At 37.3% G+C, this 15,315-nt stretch overlaps 1 protein-coding gene across 2 annotated transcripts in view; it reads left to right on the top strand.

The window, feature by feature from the left end:
* The first annotated feature begins 4,837 nt into the window (after positions 1-4,837).
* The window catches only part of hdac4 (histone deacetylase 4), a 251,755-nt gene continuing 241,277 nt past the window's right edge, over positions 4,838-15,315 (top strand). The window contains exon 1 of one of the 2 annotated variants that reach the window (XM_088604975.1): positions 4,838-4,944. The gene's annotated coding sequence lies outside the window, so the exon portion shown is untranslated. Of the gene's footprint in view, positions 4,949-15,315 lie in introns of both variants that reach the window. The other variant, XM_088604976.1, reaches the window with a different exon arrangement.

Below are 15,315 nucleotides of genomic sequence, written 5' to 3' on the forward strand. Positions count from 1 at the left end.
CTTGCAGAATTAAATAAGGCTAGTGTGAAGAAGAAAATGCAATCACAGTTCATTCCCAAAACCGTTGTCAGGCTTTGTAATTAGCCTTGGTATTTTTGTCACATCCCCCAGCAACCGTCAACGACCTTTTGCTAAACCGACCACTATTGGCAATTCCAGTGCACTGACACCACACTAATTACCAAACCCTCCACTTCCCGGGATATTTAAACCCTCATTACCCTCAGGTCTGCGCTAGGTATTAGCCTCTATCCCTTGGAGCTCCTACCTCACCTTTGCTATTGAGACATTCTCTTCCGGATTGATACCCAGGTCTTTGGAAATGTTTCCTTCGTCCCTCAACTCTGACTTCAGCCCTGCGATTTGGATATCTAGCCTTCGACCCCCTCTAATGGAAACCCTGGTCTTCGACATCTTACTGTCGTCCCTTGACTCCAACTTCAGCCCAGCGATTTGGAAAAGTAGCCAACGATCTCCTGAAACTCTCAGAACAACACACAGGGTCCTTCCTCTACCTTGTGGACACAGCATTTGTTATCATTTTAATTGCACATCTGTATTTTTTAACTGCACTATGTTTTTTTATCACTATTCTACACGGGAACATTTTATAGTACCAAAAGAGGATTAGTGGTTCAGTTTTTTCTTCCAGGGCAGTTCTTCTATTCTGTTTTTTCGTACTCAGGAAAAATGACCAGGACATGGATTAAAAGTAAAATTAACAAAGGTGCAAACATATCAAACTTAATATTTATTTCTTGTTTCTTGAACACAATGCAACATCCAAAAATAATGGAGCACTTCATTTTTCTTCCTTCCCCCAAGCAAAACATATACAAATGTTATATTGTGAGGTCAGGCATCTTTTGTTTTATACAATGGTGTGAAATTCTGATTCTTACATGTTCTATGGTTACACTTAAATGCCTCATTATATGATAGTATTTTGTTTAACAAGGATGCTTTCTGTAAGTTGAAAGGTCCAAACCTGAAAATGACACAGTGGAAATGATGGATTGTAAATTTCAGGTTAACGGTTTCAGAATTGAATGGATGGTCATATGTTTTAATGCTCAATTCAAATCTATCATAATGGTGAACAAATACAAATCTGAAAAGAAGTGGTACAAAATTGCTCTTCACTGATATTCTTATATTGATCTATTGTTACTCCTTTACACTTGGAGCCATGTTACATGGGTATTGGCACTTGCATATATTCGTATAACTCATGTAGGAGTATTAGAGATCATACAGTATCTTGTTTGATAGGTGGGGCTTTGCTCAGTTTTGTATATGGGTTTCCTCTTCTATTCTCTCTGATTATGCCACATTCAGAAACATGTTTGAAAAGAAGAGTCTGTCTCCTTTATCAAACAAAAATTGATTAGTAGATTTCTGATGTCCCTACAACAAGTGGTCTGAACATTAAGTACTGTAAGTGAACATTTGTGTATGGATGAAGGTTATCAAAAGGTTATTATTCCTCTGTGGAAGATATCTTCATGTTGGAAGCCCCAAAGCACAAATTATTAAGGGAGAACAAATTCACTTTAAAATTAAATTTAATTTAAACCAAGACCAATAGAAACATAATACAGTGAGAGGCTTGCATTTGTCAAATCTGACATCAGAACAGCTGAGAGAAATGGAGAAGAATATGCACTGGGAGCTAAAACTAACACAAAGAGTTTTTTTTTCACTACTGAAAGTCTGTTAATTGTAGACAATGAAAAAGGAACAACAAGTACTGGTATATTGAACAAATGTTTTCACTGAAGAGAGCTCAGGATCCCTTAGGCTCCATTTGGTTTTGAATAATCTTAACTCTCTGTAGAGTTAACTAATTGGCTGGACCTGATGACCAGGTCCATTAGTCTTTCAGGAAATAAAGAATGTGACAGGTACCCTTAACTGGGATATTTCAAATGACTCGTGTTCCTAGTGAAAAAATGCAGATGATGCATACATTCAGAGGAAAGGCTGAACACTGAACCAGAGACTTTATGCCAGCGATGTTTATATCTCTTTTTGCAAGGATAGGAAAAAATAAAATCTACATTGGAAGATCATGTTGACTGTTAATAAATATGTCCAGTATAACAAACTGAATCCACATGGATTTAGATAGGGTTGGTTTCACCTGAAAAACGTTAGATATACAGTATTTTAATAGGTTTGAGAGTATCAATAATTTCACCTGAAGAAGGCTCCACGGCCAAAACATTGTGTTTTCTTTCTTCTTTTTTTCAGCATGGAATAAACCTATTACTTGTTCCTTTACAGCCTAAGCATGCTGACGCATCTACCCACCTGGACTAATTGAGTAATTGTCATTCAGAGAGAGAGAGTGAGAGTCCATATGAGGGAAATAGGAAAGGCTCTGTGTGGAGGTGGCCACGCCCATGGACTAATTTAGAGGTGTAGAAGAACAGTCAGGAAGAAAAGGGTCTCAGTGTGGGTCTAGATTTCAGGTTGGTAGGAAACAGAGTGAGAGTTCCAAAGGGAGGTTTCAGTGGCAATGGGCTGATTAAGTTAAGAGGCCTTTTGGGTCACAGTGACCTAGAGGCTGGAGAAAATACATCTTAGGCTCTAAGGTGATGTTCTTGCATGGAAATGGCAGGGTGGTGATTGTAATTTGCTGAACATGTTGATGGTGCAACAGAAAGACTACAAAAGGACATGATCCAAATGCTCCATTCCATTGCCACTAAAGACTTTTGTAGTTGTTTATTTATTTTTTAAGTCATGGATTTATGCACCTTGTTTTGTGCAGGGCTTATACATTTGAATTCAATGTTGTTGTTTTTTGGAAAATTGGGTGTAAAGTACAGTATTGAAGTCCCTAGTTTCCAAGTGTCAGATTGCAATCATTAGATGGCTGGAGTAAATGGATTAGGGATTGATTCAGTTTGGATATTGAGAGAAAGAGTGGGAAATTGGGAGATTTATAGTGATTTGTTAGAAGGGAATGTTGGTTATAATAACCTGGAGTAATTAGCAGGGCAGGTGACTAGAAATGTGATTAAGATGGTGAGTGGAACTAGAATATTGGGGTATAATTGCAAATTCTGGATTTTGTTTTTACTCTGACTGCTTTTTATCTATTTCATTGCCTTTCAGCCAGGATGTTTTTGTATACTTTGAAACACAAAGGACAGTTGGGTAATTCATGGGTCAAATTAATTGGAACTGTTGCCTGTTATTAGTCAAGGTTAAGTTGGGTTACATACAGTTCACCAACAAGCAGAAATATCTTGTGAGAGTATCTGTCCTGACATAGGTGGAGTGAGTCTAAGTGATCCTGTTGATTTTGGCATGGGGCTGACGGAACTATTCCCAATCTTTTTATAGCAAAGTGGCTGTTTAGGGACATTGAGCCATTGATAGTGGCAGTTGGTGGCCCCTATTACAGGTTAGAGAATCAACCTGGATTAGAGGCTTCATTGTGGGCTTCTCCCTTATGTTTTTTATAATCTTTGCTACACCACCATAGATTAAGTAGGGGAACATGTCTAATTTCAGAGAAATTAGATGACTTGTACAGTATTTTATTTTTGAGACCAATGTGGTTTCTTTGTGGTGAAATTACTACCTATGCCTCTTTAGATTTTATTATAACTTGCATTTTTATATATAATTATATTACAGCTTCTGTTCTGGCTTTCTGCATCTATTATGGTCATTTTCTGGTTATTCCTTGACTTACCTGGGTTACGTTGATGGTGGTGGTGGTGGTGGTGGTGGGGTTGGGATTGTTGATAATATTCTGGGTTTAAAGTTGATCCCAGAACTCGTTTGTCTAAGAGCGGGAGTAGGGGGGAAGGATTCAGACTTTTTCTGAGATCCAGGGCTTGATTATCAGTAGATGGCATAGTCAAGGATTAGTAAATATGGTAGGAATAAATAAATCTGACCTACAGTAGATGACTACGTTGAAACAAGTGCTTCTGAGAAGGAGTATATTTAGCATTGAAATTGGGGAAGCACTTTCCTAGAAGTGTTGTGGGGAGTCTGGAACAAACTGTACAATTGTGGAATTCTGGAATATGATTCAACAAGAACTAGATGTACAGACACTAAATGTATTGAATAGCAGCATTAATTTATTGTAGTTAAATCTATTGTAGCAGCATCTCTTGGGTGAATACTGCATTTCAGCGGTGAATGAAGAGGGTCCCACTCCTATGTTTACAACTCTTTAGGATGAAAAAGGCTATATGAATGCAGGGAGTTAAAAGCTTCTAGCACCCAAATAACCAAGATGGAATGGCTGATTGGTTTCTTCTCTTGGAACATTTCGTTACAATACAAACACTACAGTATTAAATGATGTAGCAAGTATTTATCCTTTGCTCTTTTAGTGTTTCATTTGTGTTTACTTTTATACCCTGCTAAAAACTTAGAACATTTAAGCAAAAAAAAAAACGTATCGTAAAAATGCAACCTATTATATAAAATCAGTAAACATGCATAAATTAAGCTTATGCTCAGAACTAATAACCGCTTTACACAGGTATTCAAAAAAGATGTTAGTTTCTAGAAACCCGTTTAAAACTAACAAACGCCAGTTATCTTGAGAAATAATCCTCTGAAATGTGGTATGAAAAAACGGAGGGACGTTCTTATATTTTGAGAAAATTGCTTTCAATGACCGTGTGATTTTGAGAAAACCAAGACATAAGCAATAAACACTCAAAGAGCACATTAATAACGCTGGTACAATAAAGTACACCACCTACTGCAACACTGCCTGATGTCTTCAGACACTGTAGGGATTAAGCTCCGCCTCGCACTCAAATGCAGGAGCGCGACACGTGATCCCCCTTGCCAAAATCCAGTATGGCGGAATCTGTCAGTGAGTGACTCCTTCGCTGGCGCACTCTCCAACGGGAATTAAATACATTACTTTTTTCAGACTGGAGTGACCGCCTCCTGGGGCAGGTAGGTGAGCATTGATTCAAAGTAGCGTTCTCCTCTTCAAGTGCCTCTGCTCACAGAAAGCACTGAGTGACAAGTTTGTATTAAAAAAAGCACAACAATGTGAGCCTGTGGGTAGGTATGCAGTATCGTAACTGTGTTTTGTACCGTATTTAAGTTGGTCGCACTCACGTTCAACATTTTTTTTTTCTGAATCGCTACCGTTCTACCGAACATGAATGTTTGGGAGAATGGGTGGTATTTTAACGGTCGTTAATGAACATCGACCAATCTGTGTCAGGTAAGAGCCTCAGATAGTGGAAGATGGACAGAGACGCCGGCCTATAGGCGTCATGTTTGGGCGGACTGGCGATTCATTCGCTTAATTGGCCGTCCGTCTGGCCTATGACAATACGAGTTGTGTTCCTGGTGGATCGAGAGGGCGTAACTGCTCAGATTTAATGATTGACACAGACCTTTGCCAATCAATGCTCGCAACCAAAAGGGGGGAAATCTGTAATAACCAGTCATATTAAGGATGATTTGAGTGGGCGGTTTTGAAAGTGTGCATCGGTATTTTTTTGTGAATGAGGGTAGGTTGTTTTTAATCTGCTGTCCCTCCCAGATTGTAAGGATCAGGGTACAATAATATTTTTGTGCGTCTGTACAGCAACCAGGTAGTTACAATTTGGTCCACATATAATAACCTCCTTGATGTGTATCATTGTTGCTTTAAGACGTTGTCTTAAGGAGAAAAAAAAACAGGCGTTTTAAGGTCTATTAATCATTTGGAAAGTGTCCTTATTTTCAATAAGATTATTAAATTGAAATCTTATTATGTATACAGTACAGTTTATTCGAATTATTCACTTTACATTGAGAATACAAGGCGTTTATCAACCGTAAAGTAAGGGGAGTTTTTACATGGAATTTGGGCTGTTTTCAGTGTACTGCTGGCTGTACTGAAATGATCACGCACCGCCAGACTGTAGTCTTAACAAAAGCGTTATAGTGATGTGCACCAACGGAAAAGTATGATTTCATGAATCCCTTCATGTCTGTGGTATGCATTTAGAAATGGCAGGTACCGTTTCGTGTAACGGTAACCCATGCGAAGGACAATGCCGGCTGTACACAGCAACTGTGGAAATCTGTAGAAAGATTCTGTAACTATGCGCATCGTAGGACGTGCCAAAACTTACAATAAGGTAGCCAGCAGCATGTTGCTGTCTCTCGGCTCTAGAATCACGTTACTGAGCACGGATCGCAGACTACAGTTTACGAATGAATGAAAGTTTGATTGATACTCGTGGGCTAAGAACACTTCAGTTCTTTGTATTCAAGTTACTTTGACCCGTAACTTTATTTCGTCAACGTTGAAATGACAAGTATATGTTAAATATTTTTCTCCCGACATTTCTGAAAAGTAAGGAGCAAATAAGATTTACTGCCCTTCTCATTACACAGGAGCTGCAACATTACGGCAAAAAGTCCCGTTTTCATCGACCGTCTGCAGAATAACTGTAACATCTTGAGGACAGTGTTTTGTGGTGTGGGTGTTTGATTCGGTGTTGGCCCAGAGAAAAAAAAACAAATATTGAGGAAATCCTAACTTTTACATATCGAGTCCTGGTCCTGGAGGGCCATTGTGTCTGCGTTTTTTCTAGGTGTCTTTATTGCAGTCCCATGTCAAAAACTGAGAAAAGCCCGCTCTGTTGAACCAGGATTAAATGTGACTGTTCTTGGGAAAATAGGCTTCTACAAATTACTGCTGTAAATTTATTTCAATCACGGTTGTTCACGCCTTCCTGTCCTTTATTCTGAAAAAGATAGCTCCAACACTGAAAGTCACTTCTTTTAAGTAGAGTTCACCATGTTCAAATAAATTATGCTGTCAGAGCACTGAAAGTGTGTTAATCGATTCGCACAGTTATCTCGGCAGGTCTTTCAACGAATGGCATGCCAACACAAAACTTTTATTTATAAAAGTCACAAGCTTGTTCTCACAGATTGGATATGCTGTTCCGATTGGATGTCGTAAAGCTGGTTTTGAAGTATATAAAAAAACAGCCTTATGAAAGCTCGTTTTCTTTGTGCGTTGACATCCAAAGACAACCAAGAACAGGTGAGAGAAGCAACGGTATAGTCAGTGGAGAATGTCGCACCGTGTAGGAGAATTGAGCTGTTAAATGTTTTATTGTGTGATACTGTGGCAAAGATCTCAGCTGTATAATGACTGGCTATGGATTTAACGCAAGCCTTGTTTGGAGTCCAGGGTACTTGTTACTCATGAATTCCAGGCACCACACAAATGTTTTATATCCCTTACACAGCTTGGCACAAGGGTATGCCTTTAAATAATGACTTCATTTTGGGAATAGGACTATAGTAAGTGATTTACTTTTTATAGTTTAGGATAACAATTGAAACCTATTTGAGGATATTGTGGATCAATTTTACTCGTTCAGGCAGATAATGAACATTTACTGCTGTTTAATAATAGACTCTAATGTCTGCTGTAGTGTGTCTCACATCCTATCAGAAGTTTGGGCATATGCCAGTCTAGCACAGTAAACATTGGGGGGGGGGACATTTAAAACAACATTAGCAAAAAAAAACAAGACACTGGAGAATAACAGCCTTTTGGTTTTAGAATGTAATCTGTATGGTTAGAAAAACCAGGGGGGATTCTGGTTTGGCCTTTTGCTGTCTCTCTCTCTTTTTTTAATGAATTAGTATACATGTAACTCAATTAAAAGCTGGTACCATATTGAAAAATTCCTAAAGCATTTTTATACAGACTTTGTGTATTTTGTTTGCAAAGCTTAATATGTGACCTGATTTTTTAGATGTTCTTATGGACTAATTCTGATTGGATTAATCGTTAATAAAACTAAGAAAGTTTTAAAGAAAATGCAGGCAGTAAGCGTACTTTACTGTTGCAGATATGGTCTGTTTAGACCTAATGACCAATTAGGTTGGCCCAATCAGCCAGTTTCAGAAACTTTATTTTTTAAAAATTAGGCTCAGACGGCCAGGTTTTTTGTTAGAGAGGGTCTTGTTTTGTTCTGAACTCTTCAGAGAAAGAAGCTTTTATTTATAATAAAAACAAATTAACCCAGTGATGCATAGTTTATTTTTGTAGGACTACTTCAGACTGCTTTGTGCTGAGTCAGGACTTATCAAAATTCATATTATTTTGGCAACTTCAGATAGCGGTTTAAAAGAGCAGTTGTTTATGATGTTTTGTAATGATCACTGATCTGCCATGAGTAACACTATGGCTTGTGGGCTCAGGGACAAGGTCAAAGGATTCTGCACGTAGAAACAAGGTTTCAGAGTAACACAATGCAGACTGTTTGTGTATACTGTACAGTAAATATTAGTATTATGACCTAAACTTTTTTACATTGAATTGGCAATATTTTAAGAGATGTTGCTGTAACTGCATACTTTAATTGAACTGCTGTTCTGACAGGTTTAAACTTTCCACATAAATTCAAAGCCTTTATAGAGTAGACACTGTGCAGTGATGAAATGCTTATTTCCTCTATGTTTTTGCTGAAAATAGCTTTTTTTGCTAAAGAAAGGGAATTTTTGAGACATTCAGATTTTTTTTTTATGATTTCATGAACATTTTAAACTGAAGTGTGTAGAATGGTGCCACAAAATTGTTTACAGGATTTAGTTTTTGTGGATATAATGTTTTTCGCTTAAAAGTAAATAATGCAGATTTAGAGTTATTAGTGGGCAGTATAAACTTTTTGGCCACTGTGCCTCTTGGAACTTTTTTAAAAATCATAGTCCCATACCCCAATGCTAAGTTTAATTTTTATCTGTTTGCTCATAATGTCTTCACTGTAAACACTGAATGTACAGTAATTGTAAAAATTAAAAACTCTGAATTTAAGTGTAAATGTTTTTAGTATAACATGTTTTTTTCCTATCTTTACATGGCATACTGGAGTAATGCATTCATTCCTAATTAAAAAAACAACAATTAGCAAACCTTTTCAAATCCTGACTTAAGGTACTATGGTGCCTTAATTAACTGAATTTTGTTGGTTTAAACAAAATAGTTTCTTTTAAGTGCAACCACAAACATCAGGTGAAGGTTGAAAGCTAAAAATACATGATCGGATGTGTTTCTTTGTAAATATTTAGGAACCTGCTAAGACCTTGTTAGGTAATGCTTTACTGTGAGAATATGTCTCAATAATGTAGACATAAGTGGCATAAACATGAATCCTGTTCAATTTTAATAATGCAACGTTTGATATTTAGGTGTACTTAACATCTGTTTTAAATTATAGAAAAGGGGGCAAAATAAATGTGTGTATTTTGGATCAGTATGGGGATTTTCTACAATCGTAATGATGAACACAAAGGTTGGGGTTGTTTGGATAGTGGAGTTAAATATAAATAGTGGTTAACTTTATCTCAGCTCTTAAAGTGTTGAAAGCATTTAGTGAAGCAAACGCAATGTTCTGCAATACAATTTTCCACATTAGCAAAGCAAAAAATGATGTTGCAGACAAAACCTTGCCAGACCTTATAATACGTTTACACAATTGTTTTTATTATTAAAGCCTGACACTGGTACTGTGACTCAAGCTTGCTAACGTAACACATGTTCTCTAACCCTTGAGAGCAGCGCAATTAAAATCACATGACACAGATTTTCTGTTCTGGTGTCCTGTTTCTGAGAATGTTGAATGTTTGATGTCTCATCCAGAAAAATAACCAATATCTTAACAACAGACGTAAGAATATTAGTTAAGGGGAAAAACAGACATGACAGACAGTAGTTAAATTCATTGTGCTGATCAACATACATGGATCAACATGGGTTCTGCTGTGAAAGTGATTAGGCTAGTAGTGTTTGTGGCTATGCGTGGAAGCCGTGCAAACTGTGCACGGTGATGTGTGCTCTGCATCAGGCTGCAGATGCTGTCTTGTGAGATTCTCTCTCACTCTTTCATAGAGGCTGGACAAGTGTGTCTCTCTTCAGTGGTATCTTACCATCTACTGTAGGTGGTAGTTTGTCTTTCCACAAATATTCATATGGGGTCATGTCCAGCAATTAGCAGATCCACAACATCACTGTTAGAATCCTCTTGATGGGAAGGATACCCTGCTTACTGTGTTCCTTCTTGACTTTCACCAAGTTAGATCACCTGTGCCCCATCTGTTTTCACTAATGAGGTGGTTTAGTGCTTCATGCTGCTGTCAGTTACTGCAGTGTATTGTGGTTAGTCATGAATGAGCTCTTAAACAAGATTCTGTTTGACGATCCTTAATTGTCTAAAATATCATACATCTATAACAGGAAAACCACACTGACTTTTACTGATATTTTAATTTTCAGAAATTAGTTTTTTTGTCTCTTCCAAAAACACAAATTGGGATAAAAAGTTTGCAGTATAACATGCAGTATTTCTGAAGACCCACATCTTCTGTCACCCTTGGCCGACCATTTTAAATTTGTTTAATTTGTACTGGTCCAGTTGTTTCTGTGCTCCATTTCGTGGCATCTCTGTGGTGGAACATGTGCTTCTTTATGTAGGATTGAAAACTGCCCTCAATAACAATAGGTTCAGACAACCGTATCCTTAGACCTGATGACATGAGTGCTAAAACTGTAGCAATGGGCTTAAAGAGTTCCCCATCAACCGATTCCTTACCTTTCAAAACATATAAAATGAATACAGGCTATGTCTGTGACCGACTTTTGGAGTTTTGTCCCCAGGCTTCCCCCATGTGTGTTTTTTGTGGTAGAAGGCTGTTCAGCAAATGCTGTTACAGTAGGATCCTTCTCTTTGAACTGTGATGTTCCATAATATATATTGCTGCAAATCATGGTTACAGTATGAATTACACATGGTCAATTAAATATGAAAAGTAGCCACTGTTTAACAGTTGGTATTTTAGAGATTTTAATTCCGTTGATAATTTTTATTTACTGTAGGCTTTGCCTCAGCCACATGTCATTATTGTTTTAGCCTAATTATATGTGAAGTCTGTCACTGCTGATTTTTATTCAAGACTTCCAGAAGAGCCGCTAAGCTTACATATGTACAGCTATGAGAAGGGAAATGTGGTGTTGTGATCTAATAAATTAAAACAAAAGTCATGTTAATGTATAAGGCTTTTGTATATCGCAGTTCTCCCATAAATTGATCTTTTAAGCCATTTGTGTTTTTAAGTTAATTGAAAAGCTTTTGTTTAAATCTGTCTTTAAATAATCAAAGACAGATTTAAATAATCCAGGCTGTCCTGTTTTGCAACATGTTATAGCCTGTTAAAACAGTGCATCAGATTAACTTCGCACTCATCAATGTTAAAATTCAATTGCAATATCTGCCCAATCTATGATTTTCTTTTTGGCGTTCCTTTGCTGCTCCCTTTATATGAGCTGTAAATCAATGCTAACTGTTGTTCCAGCTATACTGGAATCTAAATCTTTGATATACAGTAGGTCAGGAATGGCAACCTGTATAACATAGATTCTTTATTCCTTTATGTCCAAAGAGAGGTTATGTGTATAAGGATTGTAGGCTGTTTCCTTTTAAATAGTTAACAGTTAATTACTTTGGATTCCAGTAGCTTTTATTATGAGAATCAATACTTTTAGATTTTTGATTTTTAGAAAGCTTTTGATTAACCTAGTATGTATTATGCTTTAGTGTTATCTGCTGGCTATGTTGCTTTTTTGAAGAATTCTTGCAAGTTTAATATTCTTCATTTTAAATCCTGTATCTTAATATCATGGTTTTTTAAGTAAACTGTTAAATGTTGTCTAAATAACTTTACTAGTGACGGAAGTAACGCTGAATGGTTAGGGTTGGGGTATCATTGAAAGCAATAGGCTGGAATTCAATTCACGTCTTGTCTAACCCTGGATAGCCCCCATGTAATAAAGGTGCACCTCATGGTTTTCATTTATCAGTCCCATCTACATAGCGCTCTTAGTGGTTCTCTACCTCCATCTAAGCACAGTGCCCTTGTTTGATGTTGTAACTGATCTACTTTGACAAGGCTGTGTCTTTGCATGAAAATGGTGAGAGAAAAAAAATGAATTACACTGTAAAACCTGTACACACGTCCTCCCAAAGTTGTCATACGAATTTTGGAGCAACCTCAGTGTCTGAAGCACTGTTGGTCACACCGAAACTGTACAACTCTAAACTGTTACAATCTCAAATGGACATTTTTGAACAATAATGCCGACCTTGGAATTCGGTTAATGAAGAAAAGTAAAAACAACAGTGTGGCACAAGAGAAGACGAGTAGAAAAAGGAAAGCTGACATGCTTGATTTGTACAAGAGTCCTCAAAAAGTACACACAAAAATTGAACTTCCTATTACTTTACATAAAATCCCAACTTTGACTAGGATTGCACAAGTGGTGGTGACCAATTACCTGAATACCCTGAGGATAGGCCGGGATTAGCTGGCCAGGAGTATCCTGGGTCTCAGTGACAGTCTGGCCTCTAGGGCTTCCTGGGCCCTTGTGGTCTTGCAGTGCTGTTGCTGAGAGATTTGCCTCACCTCAATAAGAGCTCACTATGGGGCTGTATAGACTGTGAGGTACTGTATAAAAAGATGACTGATTTTAAGGATGAACAAGATGGAGGAATCTGCTTCTGCTTCCTCATGTTTCCAACAGGAGTAGTTACCAGGTTGTGAGCTGAGGAGAGATAAAGATATGCAATTGGCAATTCTGAATAGTTTGGGTATATACTGTAATAAAACTAATGGGTGATTGTAAATTTCAAAAGGGAAAAATAAGTATTAATTTACCATGTTTACTTGCCTATCTGTCCTTATCTACTCAACTATTTACTCCTGTTTTGCAGTTGTACTTACTGTTGTGTTATTTTTTTCCCCTGTTGCACTTTTTTCTGTCACCCTCTTAGGACTGATCAAGTCTTCTTTTCATCTGCACCAGTAGCTCATTTTGTTCTGTCTTTGAGTCTTTTGTCCAACTCCTTTGCTGCTGCCTTCTAATTTTTTATCTTAATTTCTCAGTTTCCCCCCTTAAACCATCTAGGCCATATTTTCCTAGACTTCGTCCTTAATTGCTTTAAGGATTAATTCATTTTGAGCGTTTAACATTGTTTTTGAAGTTTAATCATTGTTCTTCTATTGACTATCATCTGTTCCTAGTTCGCAACTTGTAAATTCTGCCTTATTTATTCATAATGATTTACTAAACTTCTAAGCCATATTTTAGACTTTAGATTTATGTTTTATAAGTTTAAACAGTACATTATGTACAGACGTGAGTTATTTAACTGGGTTAAATGTTATTCATTATAAATGTGAAAAATATGGCAAAGTATCTAATTTAAGCTAAGCTTTCTTTTAAGTGAAATAATTAGACTGCAAATATGACCGTAGAATAAAAAACCTAATAGTAATACAAACCTAATGGCCGAAGTAGAAAATCTGGCTTTCTTATGGAAATGGCACTCTTTTGTACTGTCAAGGTTATCAACCAACATTTTCCTTTTTGAAAGAATTACCTTTAACTTGGAGCCATGCATGGCTCTTCTGGCCATCTCATGATCACTTAATGGGCATTGTGTTTGTCCAGCAATCTCATTTATAGGCTCTCGTGTAAGAAGTCCCATATCATTCACCTTGGCAAAACTGGAAGATGGCTGACCCTTTCAGAGAACATGCCACAGCAATCAGGACTGAAGAATTTTCCATGCCAAGTTCCCATTAAGGGGCGAAGTGTGACACTGTGGCTAAGGATCTGAGCCTGTGGCTGGAAGGTTGCCTGTTCAAATCCCATGGCCGGCAGAGGAATCCTACTCCGTTGGGCCCCTGAGCAAGGCCCTTAACCCCAGCTGGTACAGAGGCGCCGTATAAATGGCTGACCCTGCTCCCTGAACCCAAGCTTCTCTCTCCCCATCTGTGTGCCTGTGTGTCTCATGGAGAGCAAGCTGGGGTATGCGAAAAGACAAATTCCTAATGCAAGAAATTGTATATGGCTTATAAAGTGATCTGAATCTTCTTTTACCCCTCCCAGTCAATTACAATTACAGTGGTGTTTCTGTCCATGTCCTTTCACTGGGACTCACAGATTCCTACACCACAAATACATGACAAGCCAAAAATGTTCCATAAACTTGATCTGTGCATTTCTGTGGCACTTATTGATTTCTTTCTTAAACTTCTCATTCAATTGTAAGTTGCTGCCTTATCCACTTCCTTTTAATTCCTTGCCCTGCTTTCCATCTCACTACTCTGTTTCCCACCTTGCCCTCTATTTTCATAGGTTTTCTTTTTGTCCGCCCTATCACTTTGCCTCATAGTTAAGCTCTTTCCCTTGTTCTGTCATGCACCTTTAGAAGGCTCATCATCTGAAATGTTTTTTCTGCTTTCTTTTTACTTTTCAGGGTGGAAATTACCTCTGTTTGTTCATATAAAACAGACAGATCTATGAGGTTTCAATCTACCAATTAAGATGACAGGGTGTCAAAGGTTTTTTTTTAAACTTACAGTACATGCTTAGTGTGCTGCAAGCAGGTTTTGCTATCTAAATTAGACATCACTGCATAAGACTGTAAGACTCTTTCTGGTCTATTTAGCATTTCTAAAAGAAACATGATGATATCAAACAAGAAAGGTGTTCATGTTGTAATCAGATAAACCTTTTCTTGAAACTGTAAATGGTTTTGTAGAATGCTGTATATGTCTCATTATTTTTACTGATATTTAGGAGCTTCAGTATAGCAGGTAGTTCTAATTTAACTTATTGAATGCACTCTTTCAGATATAACACATGAAAATAAGGCTCTATATACAGCATGTAAAATTGTTGGAATATGCATCTTTAGTTCTGTTTGTGTTCCAGTATGTGCCTATAACTATCCTTACTACTGACAGCAGTACAAAAGCAGCACCACAAAAAAAAAGTGCGAGAACATACAACATACAAGTTTACAGTATGTCCATGCACTCTACAAAGAACATTTTGTTCTTTCTGGTATAGGTACATGATGCTTTTTAACAAGGCATTTTTGCTAAAAAAATTAAAACACAATAACATGATAAATCTAGCTTGTAAAACAAGTCATTATAGACAGTATTAAATTTCATATAGAACTAATAGTATGTTTACTACTATGTAAAATTGTTAATTTAGACCAATACTAAATGGGGGCATGCAATGCAGAAGTATTATTCTAAATAGTTCAACATGAATATGCAGGAATAGCCAGAAATAAAAGGCAACATTCTGTGTACTTTTGCCTCATATGTGTCTTTTCATCTTAAATCTGAAGTGCATGAGTATACTGTACAGCAAACAATAGCAATTTTGGCTTCACTGTCCCATTACCTATGGAAGGCACTGTAATAATTACCATGTAACACCCAGTT

The sequence above is a fragment of the Lepisosteus platostomus genome, chromosome 14 (genome assembly GCF_059453375.1).
Source record: "Lepisosteus platostomus isolate fLepPlt1 chromosome 14, fLepPlt1.hap1, whole genome shotgun sequence".
In the NCBI taxonomy this organism is placed as follows: Eukaryota; Metazoa; Chordata; class Actinopteri; order Semionotiformes; family Lepisosteidae; genus Lepisosteus; species Lepisosteus platostomus.